Source organism: Podarcis cretensis (assembly GCF_951804945.1).
Source record: "Podarcis cretensis genome assembly, chromosome: 10".
Lineage (NCBI taxonomy): Eukaryota > Metazoa > Chordata > Lepidosauria > Squamata > Lacertidae > Podarcis > Podarcis cretensis.
Window position 1 is genome coordinate 491632 of NC_137179.1, and position 16112 is coordinate 507743.

General features: G+C 47.9%; 4 protein-coding genes across 14 annotated transcripts in view; 1 reads left to right on the plus strand and 3 right to left on the minus strand.

Moving 5' to 3' along the window:
* LOC307224976 (uncharacterized protein) overlaps positions 1–16112 on the plus strand; it is a gene marked incomplete at its 5' end in the record, with an annotated part of 128027 nt that overhangs the window by 70457 nt on the left and 41458 nt on the right. The gene's annotated exons all lie outside the window — the stretch shown is intronic.
* Positions 1–16112, minus strand: part of LOC307225007 (uncharacterized protein) — a 74430-nt gene that overhangs the window by 29382 nt on the left and 28936 nt on the right. The gene's annotated exons all lie outside the window — the stretch shown is intronic.
* Positions 1–16112, minus strand: part of LOC307225037 (uncharacterized protein) — a 155562-nt gene that overhangs the window by 9739 nt on the left and 129711 nt on the right. For 4 of the 5 annotated variants that reach the window (XM_079992695.1, XM_079992694.1, XM_079992693.1 and 1 more), the window contains exon 3: positions 12101–12278. The gene's annotated coding sequence lies outside the window, so the exon portion shown is untranslated. Of the gene's footprint in view, positions 1–12100; positions 12279–16112 lie in introns of those variants that run through there. The other variant, XM_079992697.1, reaches the window with a different exon arrangement.
* LOC307225063 (uncharacterized protein) overlaps positions 9645–16112 on the minus strand; it is a 90330-nt gene continuing 83862 nt past the window's right edge. Inside the window, exon 3 of the mRNA XM_079992758.1 lies at positions 9645–10506. The gene's annotated coding sequence lies outside the window, so the exon portion shown is untranslated. The remainder of the gene's footprint in view (positions 10507–16112) is intronic.

Below are 16112 nucleotides of genomic sequence, written 5' to 3' on the forward strand. Positions count from 1 at the left end.
GTATTATCAGTTTTCTTCAAAATGCTTAGGAGGCAGGGGTGAATTTCTGGTGAAGAATCAGTGCTTGGAGATCATGCGGTGGGGGGATGACAGAGTTTGGTGCAAAAACCGTCTTGCATGCTTGAGTAGAGCAACTCCAGGGCCTGAGCCAAGTAGCAGCAGGGTGGGGGCCACGTGCAGAGCAAGTCCCACACTGAGGTCAAAAACACACACAGAGGCAGCAGGACTTCTTCAGTAATAGTTTACTGAGCTTTCAAAGCATACAGTTCTCACTGGGTCCCCAGTGAGGCACAAAACTTTGCTCCTGAGAGCAAATCCAGTTTCAGCAATAGAAAAATACACCACACAGGATATCCAAGTCAGGCACACAAACTGGCAGAAGGGAGCAAGGGAGGAAAGAGGCTGGAAGGACACAGGGCAAAGGATGTGTGTCTTTCGCTTCCTGTCGTCTTGGGGGGAATTCAGGAACTCAGCATCTGCAGGGGCATCACGAAGAAAAGCTTTCTGCGGCTGCTTCCAGGCAAATGAGCATCCCAGAAACACACACTGGGATCTGTGGTGTATTGCCATATCAATTGTTTTTGAAACATATTGTCAGGGGCTCAGGAGCAGAGGCACAGGGAAGAGAGGAGATGGAGAGCGAAGGGGAAGAATCCGAGGGGAGCGTAGGAGAAGAGGACAGTGGACCGAGGGATTCCATGAGCCTCTCCAGCGAATCGGAAGATTCACAGAAGGGGGCGCCAGTGGCCAGGAGCAAGGGGGCAGCAGGGACTCCCAGAGCAGTAGCTGGAAATCAGGACCAGCTTCCCCACCAGAGCAGAGTGGGGGTGAAGAGTCCCAAGGATCGGGGCCAGTGCATTCCCCACCAGGGAGAGAAGATGAGGCAGGGCTGACCACGCCTCCATCAGAAAGTTGGACAACGGAGGGGAGGGCAGATCCGGCCAGTATCCCGGAAGAGGGAAGCAGTGACCGAAGTACTGTAACGGTTAGGAGAAAGGTCACTGGGTTGGCGCGAGAGGCAAGTTCAAATGTACAGGAGCGCGGGACAGCAGAGAATGAGGATTGGGAACCGGGTCCTAAAGCCCGCCGGAGGGAGGGGAAGGAGCTAAGCGACTCAGCGTCGGAAGAGTCCAGAAAGGGCAATGCCCCAGCGGGCAGGAGGACCCAGAGGAGGAGAGAACAGCGTAAAAGGTGGAGCAGGGCTAGGATCTTAAACTGGTGTCATAGGGGAGGAGACTCAGACGGGACTTCGCCGGTCTAGGGTTTAAGACGTAGGGCTGCACGCTGTGGCTTTGAAATGGAAACTGAACTTCAATAAAGACTTTTGTACATTACTACAGCCTAGCGTTGGTCCTCTGTGAGCTGGGACTTAGAGGCAGCTCTGACACATATGTTGTCTAGAAACCGGTATAGGATGAGATCAATATATGCCCAGCCCTAATCCTCACTCACCACCAGAAATACAGATTCACCAACTCCCCCTCACTATCAAAAGGTACCTTACATCTAAAATTATACTCACTATTGTGAGACGTTACCTTCATTATTTCATTACTATACAGTTTTACATATAAACACCAGAACTTCAAATACATGACATGCTTTTAAGATGGATTTTCTGCTGAGTTCATTGCTGTGAAGAAGAGTAAAATCTGAAAATAACACGTTCCTCACTCCATACATCTCTATGGGTTCTCCCCTCTGAGTCCTTAGATGTTCCTCAAACACTCCATTATAACTGCCTTCAAAGAATAGGGGGAACAGAAATCCTTTTGAGGTGCAACTTCTGTATCAATCCTGAGAGCCATTCCATGGACTCTGCACCCCTGTTTCTGATGACAGGTGTACATTATCCTCACCCTCAGCGGAAAAGACAATAAAGATGGAATCCTGAGAGAGAGGAAAAGGTTTCTGGCTGCTTCCCGGGTGGGATTGGGGAAACCAAGAGCCACTTCTGAGAAGGCCTCCCCCCTCCCCTCTTCCTCTCGGGATTTCCTCTCCTCTCCAGGGGACCAGTGGGTGGACTGGGCAGAATGGCTGCGTCTGGACAGGGCAGGGGCTTATAGGGGCTCATGGGGTAGGAAGAGGATGGTGATTGCAGGAAGGAAATGGTGGGGGGACAGGACCCCGACTTTCCAGGGATCCCTCTCTGGTCGCCTTGAAGGGGGGGGGGGTCGATTGCTGGGCGGGAGAGAGAGGCCAAGGCGGCCCCTCCGGAGAATCCCCAAGGAAGCCACGATGGAGACGCCCCCCCGACTGGTCTTCCTAACTCCCCCCCCCACCCTGCCAATGCTCCCCTCCCTCCCCCCCAATTTCCTTGACCCCTCCCTCTCTCCCAGAGTCTCCCCTGCATCCAGGGCTCCCTTGGCACCACTCCCCCCACGTCCTGCGCCCCCATCTCTCCAGCCGGAGGAGCCCCCCAAGACGAGCCGGGGAGGGACAGGGGGGTCTCTATCGCTCGTGCCCGTTAACCCCTTCGTGGTCCACCTCTCTCTGCATTGAGCCCCCAGCGCTCCGGATATTTCCAGTGGGCGCCACGATGGAGACTTCTCCCCAAAGACTGGTCTTCCTATCTCCCCCCCCCCCCCCAGTGCTGCCCTTCCTCAACCCCCTCCCTCTCTCCCGGAGTTTCCCCTGCACTCTGGCGCGACTGGCCCCTCACCCTGCTCGCCCCATCTCTCCATCCTAGGGCCCCCCAACAGGAGCAAGGGAGGGACAGGGAGTCTCTATCCAGGCGTCTCCCGTGCCCCTTAACCCTTTCATGGAACGCGTGGAGCCTGGGAAATGGGTGAGGGGTCTGCCCTGCGAGGAATGCCCCCTTCACAGCATGCATGCCGGGATCCAGGCCCCACGGAAGGCGATTTCAGGAGCTGGAGGGGGTCTCTGGGTCCTCGTCTTCTCCCTCTGCCCTTCCCCCCTCTCCCGGAGTCTCCCCTGGTAGCAGGAACCCCCCCCCCCATCATCCAGTTTGTACAAACTTCACACACACTCACACTCACACACTACATATGCTACACTTCTCTTATAAATTCATAGAAAATCAACCATACATCGGATTTGCACTGTTCTACTTTTATTTTACTCCATGAAGGAAGGACTACAAAATGGGGAAGGTTTGATACAGGGCACCATAATCCCTTCACCATCCCAGCACATCCACAGGAGCCCTGCCCAGTTGCTATGCCAACCCTGATGGTCCCAGACAGAAGACAATCAAGATCACAAAGAACTTCCATATGGGAGTGGATTCAGCATGGACTGGAACAAAGGACAATGATCAGATCTTCTCTCAGGAGGCAGGAAACTGCAAACTCCCCTTTGTCTCCTGGACTTGACTCATGGGGAGGGGGAACCAGCCAGGTGACAGGACACTCAGGTTACTACTGCAACTCCTCCCTCAACCCCTCCTTTCTGTAATGTATGTATGATGTTTCTGGGGGTGGGCTTGACCTAGAGGAGGGGAATTTCAAAAGTTTTTATAAGGTCTTGCACACCATTTTTCTGTGTCTTTCCTCTCTCCTGCAAGTGAGGGGAGCACCCTGTTGCAACAGTCAATAAAGGCCAAGCCTACAGGCTGCTGATTTGCTCCAATTTACTCTGATTGGTGTCTTTGTTTTGTCCAAGGGAGCCCTCAGATTTTTCCGGTAACATCCTGCACCCAGACGCCCCCTTGGCTCACCCCTTGCCGTGCGCCCCCCATCTCTCCGTCCCTATTGCTCTCCACCCCCAAGACGAGCAAGGGGGGACAGGGGGGTCTCTATCCTGGCTTCTCTCCGCGCCCCAGGGATGCCTGCGCGGGGGAAACGGGGCCAGGGAGTCCTCGTGGGTGGGCGCCCCATCTCCGCCCTTCGCAGCACGCGTGCAGGATCCAGGCCCTACGGAAGGCACTTGGGGGAGCTGGTGGGGGTCTCTGGGTCCTTTTCTCCCCTCTCCACCCCCCGTGAGCCCTTTACCTCTTTCTCCTCACTCCCAATTCTCCTTTACTGCAACATCCACGGGGGGGGGGCTGCCTCCTCCCTCCCCTTTCCGAAAGCGCGCGGCCCTAGAGCTACGGGGCAAAGCAGCAATGCGGAGTGGAAGCTCCACTTCCTGGAGAAGAATGGAGGTTGGGAGGCCGGCTCCCCCCCCCCCACATTCCTGGAGCAGAAGCCGGATTGGAGGAGGGGGATGAGGATGAGCCATGTATTGGGGGAGGGATTTGGGATGGTGGGGGCGGGATGAGAGGAGGATGTGCTGTGAGGGAGGGAAAGAATTGAGGGGGGAAAGGAATGTTTTCCCCTCCCCTCTTCCTTCTGGGCTTCAGGAGAGCGGGGGAGGGGCTGATCCCGGAGATCCAGCTGCAAAATGGGGTCTCCCCCCCCACAACTGCAACATCCTCCCCACCCCACGAGCCTAGATCCCTCCGTGTTTTAGGTCTTGGTGCTGTTCTAACCAGGAATGGAGGGGGCTTAATGAGCTTAAAGATTTTCAAATGTTTTATGCCTGGCAGATGGACATCTGCCTAAGTACTTTGGCAAGAATGTTTATCTTCCTAAATAGCGCCCCCCCCTTGATTTATAGCAGAAGACAAAGTTCTCAAAGTTGTGAAAGGGAATTACAGGCTGGGAGCAAAGGTTACACTGACCCTACATATTACAGAATATTAAAAAAGCTGAAAAAACACTAATTAAAGTTGGTAAATAGAAAATAAAACCATGTGTCTCCCATCAGACTCTCTAACCACATTTCCCTAAGGTTAAAGGACAAGAGCTAATGGGAAAAGCAGCTGGCTGGAGAAGGGGGGTGTAAACTGAAGAAGAGGCTTTTTCCTATTTTGAGTTCTTAGGTTTCCTTGCAAAGGCTTATTCTAAAAAACTATCTATGTTAATGTATGAAATATATTGGCTTAAATGTAACTATGCAAAGGATTTAGCAAGTAAGAAATGTTAGATTCTTATGTTAGATTCTTATTTCATTGATGGTGTGTGAGAATGTGAACCCAAGATCTATGTTCAAACAAAATGTAAAAACCATTAGCCATCTGTTTTGGAGTGAATAGGGCAAAAGGGCAAAATAGGGCAAAAGGTGATCTGGTAATTAAGGTGCCTAGTCGAGGCAAATGTAAGATATATGGCTACTTGTTTGCCATTTATGGATAGAAGAAAATATAGCTCTTTTGTTTCCCATAAAAGGTAATAGGAAATGGGTGTATCTTTTATGATTGGTTCTAGCAAACAGCCAATAGGAATTTCCACCAGGCTGATTGGACAGAGGCAGCCAAAGGAGGAGCAAGGGGGCTGAGCTGAGGAAATATAAGTGCTGGCCATCAGGGCTGGAAGGGGCAGAGCTTTGGTAACCATATACCACTGGGCCTATCATTTATTTGTCTGACAAATAAATCATTATTTTAATTTCTATTGCTGCGGTGAATATTTCATTCCAGCTAAGCGTTAACCACAAGCATGGTGCTACAGAGGCACAAGAGCCAAGAGGCTCAGCAAAGCAGCCAATACAATTGTAGCCAGAAGCGGATTCCAAAATCCGAGGGATCCCTTGGACAAGAAACAGGGAGAACAGCCAGGAAGAGCAGAGCAAAAGAGCAGCCAGTAGGTCTTGATTGAAGACTGTTGCCAAAAGACTCCCACCTACCACCAGGTGGAACAAGATGGAAGCCCCCAACAAAAGAAGACCACAACTTTTAGAAGAAGAAGAAGAAGAAGAAGAAGAAGAAGAAGAAGAAGAAGAAGAGTAGTAGTAGTAGTTTGGATTTGATATCCCGCTTTATCACTCCCCCTCAGGAGTCTCAAAGCGGCTCACATTCTCCTTTCCCTTCCTCCCCCACAACAAACACTCTGTGAGGTGAGTGGGGCTTAGAGACCTCAGAGACGTGTGACTTCTCTGAAGGAGGAGGAGTTGTGGTGGTAACCTGAGGGTCTTCTCACCTGCCCGGTTCCTCCTTTCCCCTCCCCATGATTACATTCCTGAGGACAAAGGGGAGTTCACTGTTTCCTGCCCCCAGAGGGAAGGGCTGGTCACTGTCCTGTGTTTCAGTCCCTACTGAATCCACTTCCATATGCAGGTCCTTTGTGAGTGGAATGATCTTCTGACCAGGACCATCAAGGTTGGCATGCCAACTGGGTGGGGCTCACTGCAGACGTGTTGGCTGCCTTGTGTCAAGTCTCCCCCCTTTGATAGTCCTTCCCTCATGTTGTAAAATAAAAGTGGAACAGTGCAGATCCGATGTACGGCTGATTTTGTATGAATTTATAACAGAAGTGTTGCGTGTGTCATGTGTGTGTGTGTCGTGTTTGTACAAACTGAATGATTGGGGGGGGGGGGTTCCTGCAGCACATGAATCCCAATCCCAAAGAAGGGCAGTGCCCAAGAATGCTCCACCTACTGTACAATTGCGCCCATTTCACAGGCTAGCAAGGTTATGCTTAAAATGCTACAAGGCAGGCTTAAGCAGTATGTGGACCGAGAACTCCCAGAAGGGCAAGCTGGATTTCAAAGGGGCAGAGGAACCAGAGACCAAATTGCAAAAAATGCGCTGAATTGTGGAGAAATCTAGAAAACATTTACTTCTGCTTCATTGACTATGCAAAAGCCTTTGACTGTGTCGACTATGGCAAACTATGGCAAGTTCCTAAAGAAATGGGAGTGCCTGATCACCTCATCTGTCTCCTGAGAAACCTCTATATGGGACAAGAAGCTACAGTTAGAACTGGATATGGAACAACTGATTGGTTCAAAATTGGGAAAGGAGGACGACAAGGCTGTATATTGTCTCCCTGCTTATTTAACATAGATGCAGAATTCATCATGCGAAAGGCTGGACTGGATGAATCCTGTAATTAAAAAATTAAGGTTGATACGGAAGGGGGGGCATGTTTGTCAACCCCCTTCCCAGAAGCCTTCAGAGGGTTTGAGGCGATGACCTCAAGGGCGCCCGGCCCTACAAGGACCCCTCAGCCCCCTCACTCTTTTGCACTAAGCACCAGGCGAAACCCAAGCCCCCCAATAAAGTGCCCATTCCCTTTCCCTGGGTAGACCGGAGGAGCGAGGAGCGTATTTTATGAATGAACAGACTATCTGCCTACGGGAGCGTCCTGACCAATCAGCCTGCACCCAACACAGCCTCCAGCCAATCAGCACAATGCATTTGGTCTGCAGTGTCAGCTCTTGCAGGCCTCATTCACCTTCTGACAAGCTGTTGACAGCTCCCTGATGGGAGAACAATGGACTGACGCCTCGTATCCTTGCTAAGCCCGTCAAAATTGATACAATGTAGCAATTCGTTTCCCAAATGAGCTGCCACTGTTTCAAAGGGCTAAAAAAATATAAAAATTCATACAAAATCACCCGTACCACCGATTCTCTTGCTTTCAATGCCAAACTGCTCATTTTCCTCAGGACTTCAGGACTGCCCAGTACCTTCCATAATCCCTCAAGCGGGAGGTCATGGTCACGTACGCCCAGGAAAGACCTCATTGATGCCAAATCACCCAGTCTAGCCCTTCCTCCAGGCTTGGCCGGGTGACAGACCATGCAAACTAAGACCCCATTGTTCTCTTATCACCGGTACTCAGAATGTGTCTTTCAATACATGTTCCAACTCTGCATGTTTCCCCCTCCCTCCTCCATATGTTAATCCCGTGTAACCCACCCCCTCTCTGATGTAATCGTGATGTAGCAATGATGTAGTGATGATGCCTTTGAACTGTATCTGGGGTAATGGTGGGAAGTTTTAAAAGTTCATGTCACCCCATCCTCGGGGTTCAATCTCGCCTTGAACCTGTTGCACAACAAACGTGGATCTTCTCCAACTTGCTCCCGTCTCTGGCTGCGCTCCTTTTGTTCCGCAGGGACCCGCGGACTCCGTCCGATGAGCTGGGTGGCAGAGCAGCATCACACCTAGATTTTCCGTAACAATGTCTTGTATATACAATAAATGTTCATAAATGTACCAACCAAGCGCATACATAGATATGTGGACCACATGTCTGGAGCAGCTCAGGAAGACTGTCCTGAAACCATTTAGACTCCCAAACTGACCAAATGTTTTCTCTGCAAGGAGGGAGGGAGTGAGAGAACCTTCCCATTGTCTCAGGAATTGGGAAATCACCATCTCAAAGGAATGGCCAGACTACCAGGAAAGGGAATCAAATAAGGCATTATCAGATAACCTGGCAGACGGGAAAAACAACAACATTCACACTTCTGTTGCAGACCGCCTTTTCTGTGATGCAGGTATGATGTTTGTGGGGGGTGGTCTGGGGTTACACCCCTTCTGTGATGTATGGAGGGGTGGTCTTGAGCTCCAGGGCAGGGAATTTAAAATGTCTATATAAGGGCAGGCCCGCCTTGGTTGGGGGTCCTCCTCAGGGGAGCACCCTGTTGCAACAGATCAATAAAGATCAGGCTTCCTATCTGCTTTGCTTCTCAATATTCTCTGGTTGCCTCTGCTCTTTTCTCCTACTGATGGAGAACCTACAAGGGACTCTATAAAGGGCTCTTGTGTCCCCCATAAGGGAAGAAGGGCAGCTTTTGTTTACAACAGATGGCACCCCAGATGGGACCTTCGGTTGGCCGGATTTTTTTTTTCCCCTGATTGGCCCGTCAGTTTTGCTAGCTGTAAATATTCTAACATGTGTATATGGCTTCTCTTGTTGATGTCCACAAGGGTATTTTTGGCTCAAGTAGTCCTTTATATTTCTTCCAGATTTTATATCACGATTTTCTTATCACATGGCTCAAAAATCCCCTGTGGACCTTCACTTTTTCGTACATTAAAGAAGCGTGCCATCCAGACCGATTCTCGTGGCCTTCCAAGTCTAATAGGTCCGTATCTTTTAGTGTAATCCAGTCTTTTATCCAAACCAATCCTGCCGCCGCATGGTAGAATTCAAAAAAAACCCACCTCTCTCCTTTTTATCTGTTAATAACTGGTGTTTAATTCTTGTTTTTCCCCCATTCCATATAAATCTAGATATTTCCCTTTTCCACTCCTTAGAACAATTTATTCCTCCTAAAGTGGGCCTTGTTTGGAATAAGAAAATCATTTTGGGGAGGATATTCATTTTCACAACCGAAACTCTTCCGCAGAGTGAGAGATGGAGTTTGGTCCATGTTTCCATATATTTTTTTAAAAAATTCTTTCCATACTTTACTAGAATTATCCTCATATACATTTATACCTTTATTTGAAATCCAGATCCCTAGGTATTTAACCTTATTTTTAATTTCCTGGCCAATCAAAGCTCTCATTCCCTGTTGGGGAACCTGAGATCTGAAACTTTTCCTTTTTCCCAAGGAAGACGCCCCAAGGCTGGTCCAAGTGGCCAGTTTGGATAGCGAGGGACTTGGGCTCGGTTTCCAATTTCTCTTTTTCTTGTAAATGCAGCTGCACCGGCAGCACCAGGATCCGGAAGGAAGTGACTGGTGCGCATCAGAGCGCAAGGGCGTTTACAGCTCCTTTCCGTTCTCTCTGGAGCAGCCGGATTTGGCACTGGGCTGCCAGGTGTCCAATGGAAAGGGACTCTTTTCCCTAGCGTGTAAGAGGCAGAAAAGGTTGCTGGGACCCCATGTGATAAAGAGGGAGAAGGGCTTTGTAGAGAAGACGAACGACTGTCAGGTCAGGAAAGACCTGGGGAAAGGCTGGCGGCTTTTTGCTTTGGTTGAAAAATGGGATCCCCACATTCTAAGAGTTCTAACTGCCAGACTCAAAGGCATGTGCTGGTCGCAGCAGGAGGGGGAGTCTCCCTGGATGCTTCAGCAGCCGGCCTCCTCTGGGTCTCCTGGCCCCCTCCTCTCCTCCCTCTGAGCCCGAACTGCTCTCTGCCCCAGACTCTTCCCGCTCACCAAACCCTGTTTCCTCCTCAGCTTGCAACACCTCACCTCCCCCTCTGCTCCCTTTTCTCCCTCTTTCTGCCCAACGCCATCCCACCACCAGGAAGACAGCCCTCCTTCAGAAACACCAGGAGAGTAAACAGACAGTTCTCTGAATGGAGAGGAGCAGAAAGCAGAGTCCCCTCAAGATCAGTATTGGGACCTGTGGCTTTTCAACTTGTTCATAGATGACCTAGACTTAGGAGGGGGCAAAGTTTGCTGATGGCAGCAAATTCTCCAGGGTTGTTCAAACAAAGAAAGATTGCAAGGAGCTCCAAAGGGACTTCTCCAAATGGGGTGAATGGGCAGAAAATACAGTTCATTGTCAATGAGATTAAAGTGATGCATGTTGGGACAAAAAACCAAACACCTGTTAATATCATGTACAGGCTCATGGGGTCTGAACTGGATTTCCCTGTGTGCTCTAGACCAGGGGAGAGGGGAGCTGGTCGCAGCAGGAGGGGGAATCTCCCTGGATGCTTCAGCTGACGGCCTCCTATGGGTCTCCAGGCCCCCTCCTCTTCTCCCTCTGAGCCTGAACTGCTCTCTGCCCCAGACTCTTCCGGCTCACCAACCCCGTTTCCTCCTCAGCTTGCAAAATCTCCCCTTCCAGTCTGCTCCCCTTTCTCCCTCTTTCGGCTCATCCCCCCACCAGTCCCCAGGCTCGGAGCCTTCTTTCCTTGTGGGTCCCCCAACTGGTGCCTCCCCCCCCCCACCAGCCAGTCCATGACAGCAGCAGCAGGTACAGCACTGTGGTCCTCTGGTGGGAAAACTCCAGAGTACATGACTGAATCAAAAATTCTGGGACTATGGTAAAATACTATCTTCCTCAAACCCCATAATGAGCAGGAGCTCTGGGGTTGCCCCATGGGGTTCATGAGCGGAGATGGGGCCCCCCATCTCTGATACCTGCAGCCCCCCTTTCCCCCCTCTTGAAATTAGGCTGGGGGGAAATCTCCCATTCAATTTCAGTATTTCAAGTTTTCTTCAGCACGCACAGGGCAGAAGGCAATAATGAAGTTCTGGTGAAGAAGCAGTGCTGGGAGATCATGCGTGGGGGGGGGGGCAGAGTTTGGTGCAAAAACCAAAGGTACTTTCATCTAAAATTATACTCACCATTGTGAGATGTTGCCTTCATTATTTCATTATACAGTTTTACATATAAACACCAGAACTTCACATATACCTCATGCTCGTAGGAATGATTTCCTGCTGAGTTCATTGCTCAGAGTGGACTCTGAGAGGAAGACGTCCCACACTCCATACATCTAAATGGGTTCTCCCAGGTGAGAGTCCCTGGATGTTCCTTGATAACTCCGTTATAAATAAAGCACTTTTTGCAGTCTTTTCATTTAAACTGCTTCTCCTCTTTGAGGTTGTTGATGGTTTGAAGGGTTTCAACTCTTAAAGTTCTTCCTGTCTGTGAGTCTGTTGATTTTGAACTTCCACTAAGAGTGAACCTCTATCTAGTTTCCTGATATTTATATGGTTTGTCTTTTGTGTGAGTTTGTTGACATAAATCAAGGGTTCCACTCGGACTGAAGCTCTTTCCACACTCCATGCATTTAAATGGTTTCTCCCCTGTGTGTCTGCTGATGTTTTCTAAGATTTCCATTATGACTGAAGCTCTTTCTGCACTCCAAACATTTATATGGTTTCTCCCCTGTGTGAGTCCATTGATGGGATCTAAGGCTTCTGCTATCACTAAAGCTCTTTCCACACTCGATACATTTTAATGGTTTCTCCCCTGTGTGAGTCCGTTGATGGGATCTAAGGCTTCCACTATCACTAAAGCCCTTTCCACACTCGATACATTGAAATGGTTTCTCCCCTGTGTGAGTCCGTTGATGGTTCCTAAGGTTTCCATTTTCACTAAAGCTCTTTCCACACTCCATACATTGAAATGGTTTCTCCCCTGTGTGAGTCCGTTGATGATTTCTAAGGTGTGCACTCTGACTGAAGATCTTTCCACAATCCATACATTCATATGGTTTCTCCCCTGTGTGAGTCCGTTGATGTTTCCTAAGGCTTGCATTTTCACTAAAGCTCTTTCCACACTCCATACATTGAAATGGTTTCTCCCCTGTGTGTGTCCGTTGATGTATATTGAGGTGTCCACTATGACTGAAGTTCTTCCCACACTCCCTGCACTTAAAACGTTTTCTCTCTCTGTGAGTCCCCTGGTGTGTTCTAAGTTTTGCATTCAAACAGAAGCTCTTTCCGCACTCCATACCTTTAAGTGGGTTCTTTCCTTTTTCTGTTCGTTGATGTGAACTATGTGTGCTCATTCAGTGAAGCATATTCCACATTTCACACATTTTAATGGCTATTCCTAATGAAACGAAAGGTGCCCTGTCCCCTGCAATTCTGTATTCTCCATCACCTTTTTCAGAGTGGGCAGAAAGGAAATCCTGTTTGGATTTCAGGAAAGAGAACACAGGGAAAAAAGGACACATCAATCGCCATTAGCACCTTCTCTTATTTCAACATCTCCTACATTCTCCCATGTCCTCCCCATGTTCCCAATTTTTAGGAAATGAAAATGGTATAATGTCAAATGGTAGTAATGCATCAGGAACCTTTCATAATCCTCAATCATCTTTAATAACAGCATGATTTCTGACATTGAATTATATATAAATTGCAGTATTGAAATGCGCCTGCTCCCACTTCACATTCTGATATTACTCTACTCGGTTTCTTACTTGAGTGCTGTTTTGGTATACTAAGTCAGAGTTTTACTGTGAGTTACATTTTTGCTATTTTTGGGATCCTGTTATGCTTATCTGTCTTCAGTAATAAATTTCTCAGCTGAATTATTTTTTTGCTGCCTCTGTGTTTGTTCCTACTCTGCTAACTATACATCGATCATTATGGAGGAGCAAGATCTGCAACCTCTAGCCCTCAACAGCCTCGGCCCTGTGGACCTCAAAGAGCATCATCACCCTCATCGCTCAGTTCGGACAGGGAGGTCCGCCTCCGAGGGTCTTCTGCTGGTTCCCTTGCTGTTAGAAGTGAAGTTCCAGGGAACCAGGCAGAGGGCCTCCTGCCCCATGGAATGCCCTCCCTTCAGAGGGCAAGGAAGGAGGCAACCATCTGACATTTAGAAGCTATATCAGGAGGTTTTTAATGTTTGATGTTTTACTGTCTTGTATATGTACTGTACTGTCGGGAAGGTAAACGGCATTTCCGTGCGCTGCTCTGGTTCGCCAGAAGCAGCTCATGTTGAATGGTTACTTTAAATGTAAAGGTTCATCATTGTTCCACCTAATGTGTATGTCTTTAAGGGGCCAGAGCAAGGGCCAGAGCAAGATAACGAGACCCAGCTTTACAGCTGTGAAACATAGCAGGTGCTGCTGAGTTGCATTGATTAAGGTGTGTCAGCATTTGCATGGAGTATATAAGGAGCAGCACCTAGCTCTCCCATTACCCTGGGGGTTGGGTTGGTGGTTGGGTCTGGCTTGTTGTTAATGTATTTAGTGTATAAGGAGTTTTTGTTTTTGTAATTAAAACCTTGTTTAAGTTATTTTTGAGTCCCTTTCTTTTTAATGCATGGTCTCCCCAGCAAGCTCTCTGCAGCGCTACCATACTGCAAATAGCCAACATCCTTGGTTATGGGCCCAGCTGCTGAGTGGATGACTGCATATTTTTGGACTCTGAGAAAGGTTTGAAAACTCCTTCTCCTGTTAGTGTAGTTTTTGTGGGTCTGGAAGATTTCCAGAATGGTTGACTGGGTTCCTGAAGCTGAGAAGGCTCTGGTCTTCCCACAGCTAACAGATGAGAACTATAGTTTATGGTCTTTTCGGGTGGAGGCGCTTTTGACCTCTAGAGAAGTATGGACCTATGTAACTGAAGACCCTCCTGACCCTGTAACTAATGCTTGGTCGAAAGGAGATGCAAAAGCCAGGGCAATAATTAATTTGGCAGTCAGCAACCAGCAAGTAGTCTATATAAGGAATAAGAAAACTGCCAAAGAAATGTGGGACAGTCTTTCAGCAGTGCATGTTAGAAAAGAATCAGCGTCTGCATTGACGTTTTTCAAGCAGTTGTACCAGACGAAGTTGCAGCCTGGTGGTGATTTGGCAGCACACTTGAGACGTCTGGAGGCAATACGTGGCGAATTAATTCGAAGGGACATGGACATACCTGATATTCAGTATGTTTTTATCATTCTTTGTTCCCTTAACGAGGACTTTGATGGCATAGCTAGCCAGATATCTGCCGTCCCACCAGCACAATTAACTGTGGAAGGGGTGACGGCAAGATTAATGGGCGAGTTGGATAGAAGGGAGGCTTGTGCCATAAGCACTCCTATTTCCAGAAGTAATGAGGAACGCCATATGCAAACTTGTGGTGATGCGACTGCATTTAAAGCTGCAAAGCGTTGTTGGTTCTGCAATAAGCAAGGACATTTTGCAAAGGACTGCAGATCCAAAAGAAAGCAAAGTACTCCTAAGCCTGTTTCTGCTCGTCAGTCACGGTTGTCATCTCAGCAGCCAACATCACACCGTAAAGACAGAAATGAGCCGCGAGCTTTTCATGCTCAGACTGCAGATCATAAAAGAATTAAAGGTGCCAAGTGGAATTCTTTTATTGTGGACTCAGGAGCTTCTCACCACGTTTGCAACAATCGAAGCCTGTTTATTTCTTTCGAAGAGGAAATTGGTAATGTACATTTAGCCAATTCACAAGTCTTGCAGTCACTTGACAGAGGTACTGTTAAACTTGACTCTTTAAATATTACAATAGCGAACTGCATTTACTGCCCATCAGTGGACAATTTATTATCAGTAAGGTGTTTTGCTCGTCAAGGCATAAGTGTGCGTTTCTTAAATTCAATGTGTGAGTTTTTTGAGGGGAACAAACGTCTATTGTATGCCCGGGACTCTGATGGTTTATATAGACTGTATTTTCGCACCTACTCCCAATCGCCTATAAATTGCAGAGCAGCACAGTCAAGCCAGGGGTTGAGGAATGTAAGGCCACATTCTGGGTGTGTCCATGAGGCGCACAGAATTCTGGGACACTTGAATTTTGCTGATGTAATTAAGACTAAGAATATTGTTAATGGCCTCAACTTAAAACCATGTAAATTCTTTATGCAATGTCTATCTTGTTGCAAGAATAAGATTAAGGTTGCACGCAAGGGTAGGTGCTCAGGTAGGAAAGTAACTGAGCCATTTGAGCGTGTACATTGTGATTTAGTTGGGCCACTCCCACCATCATTAGGAGGTTCAAAGTACTGGCTCACCCTCATAGACCAGTATAGTAGATATTGTTGGACTTATGCAATAGCTGAGAAGTCCCAAGCATTTGAGAAGTACAAAGTTTTTTGCAACTGGGTAAAAATGCACTTTAACAAACCAATTAAGAACCTGTTTTCTGACCGGGGCGGGGAATTTGTTTCTGAGGATTTTGAGAAATTCCTGGAAGCGCAGGGGACTACTCATGAGTTATCTTGCCCCCGAAGTCCCTGGCAAAATGGGCTTGTTGAAGTTGTGCAGCGTGACTTGCAGGCAGGGGTTAAAACTTATCTGCATGATGCTAAACTGCCCAAAGACTTTTGGGCTGAAGCGTTTAATGCGTTTTGTTATGTTAGAAATCGCAGTTATCATTCTGGTTTAGATGTCACCCCCTGTGAGAAGCTGTTTAAAAAACGCCCTAATCTGAAATACCTACACATTTGGGGTTCAGATGTAATTATGCATTATCCCGCTAAGCAGAAATTGGGTGAGCGTAGTGTTCAGGGAAAATTAATGGGCTACCAGCAGGGGGCGTACAGAATTTACATACCAGCAACTGCAAATTTCATATTACCAGAAGCATGATACAAACTGTAAATTGGAATGGAGTTGCTGTCTTCCAAGATACTAATGGTATAGATAATACTGAGGAAGAGGAGGAAGAGGCAGCAGCAGGAGAAAATGGTGCTTCTGAATTAATGGAAAAAGACGAAAAGCCTGTTGAATCTGATAATTTGTTTGATGATTTAAAGTCACAGGCACCTGAGGGGAGGTTAGATTCTCTTGATTTTTCTGACCGTGAGCTTAGCCTACAGGCACCTCTTCAGTCTGACAATGATGATTTACAACCTGAAACTAGTGGTTCCCTTAGTCCTATTAAGTCTGAGGAGTCTGACTCTCTTTCTGGAGTAAGACGTTCAGATAGAAAGAGGCAGAAGCCACAACATTTTGCAGATGAACATTTTAATACTGTGTATGCCAATAAGGCGGTTTTTGAGCCAA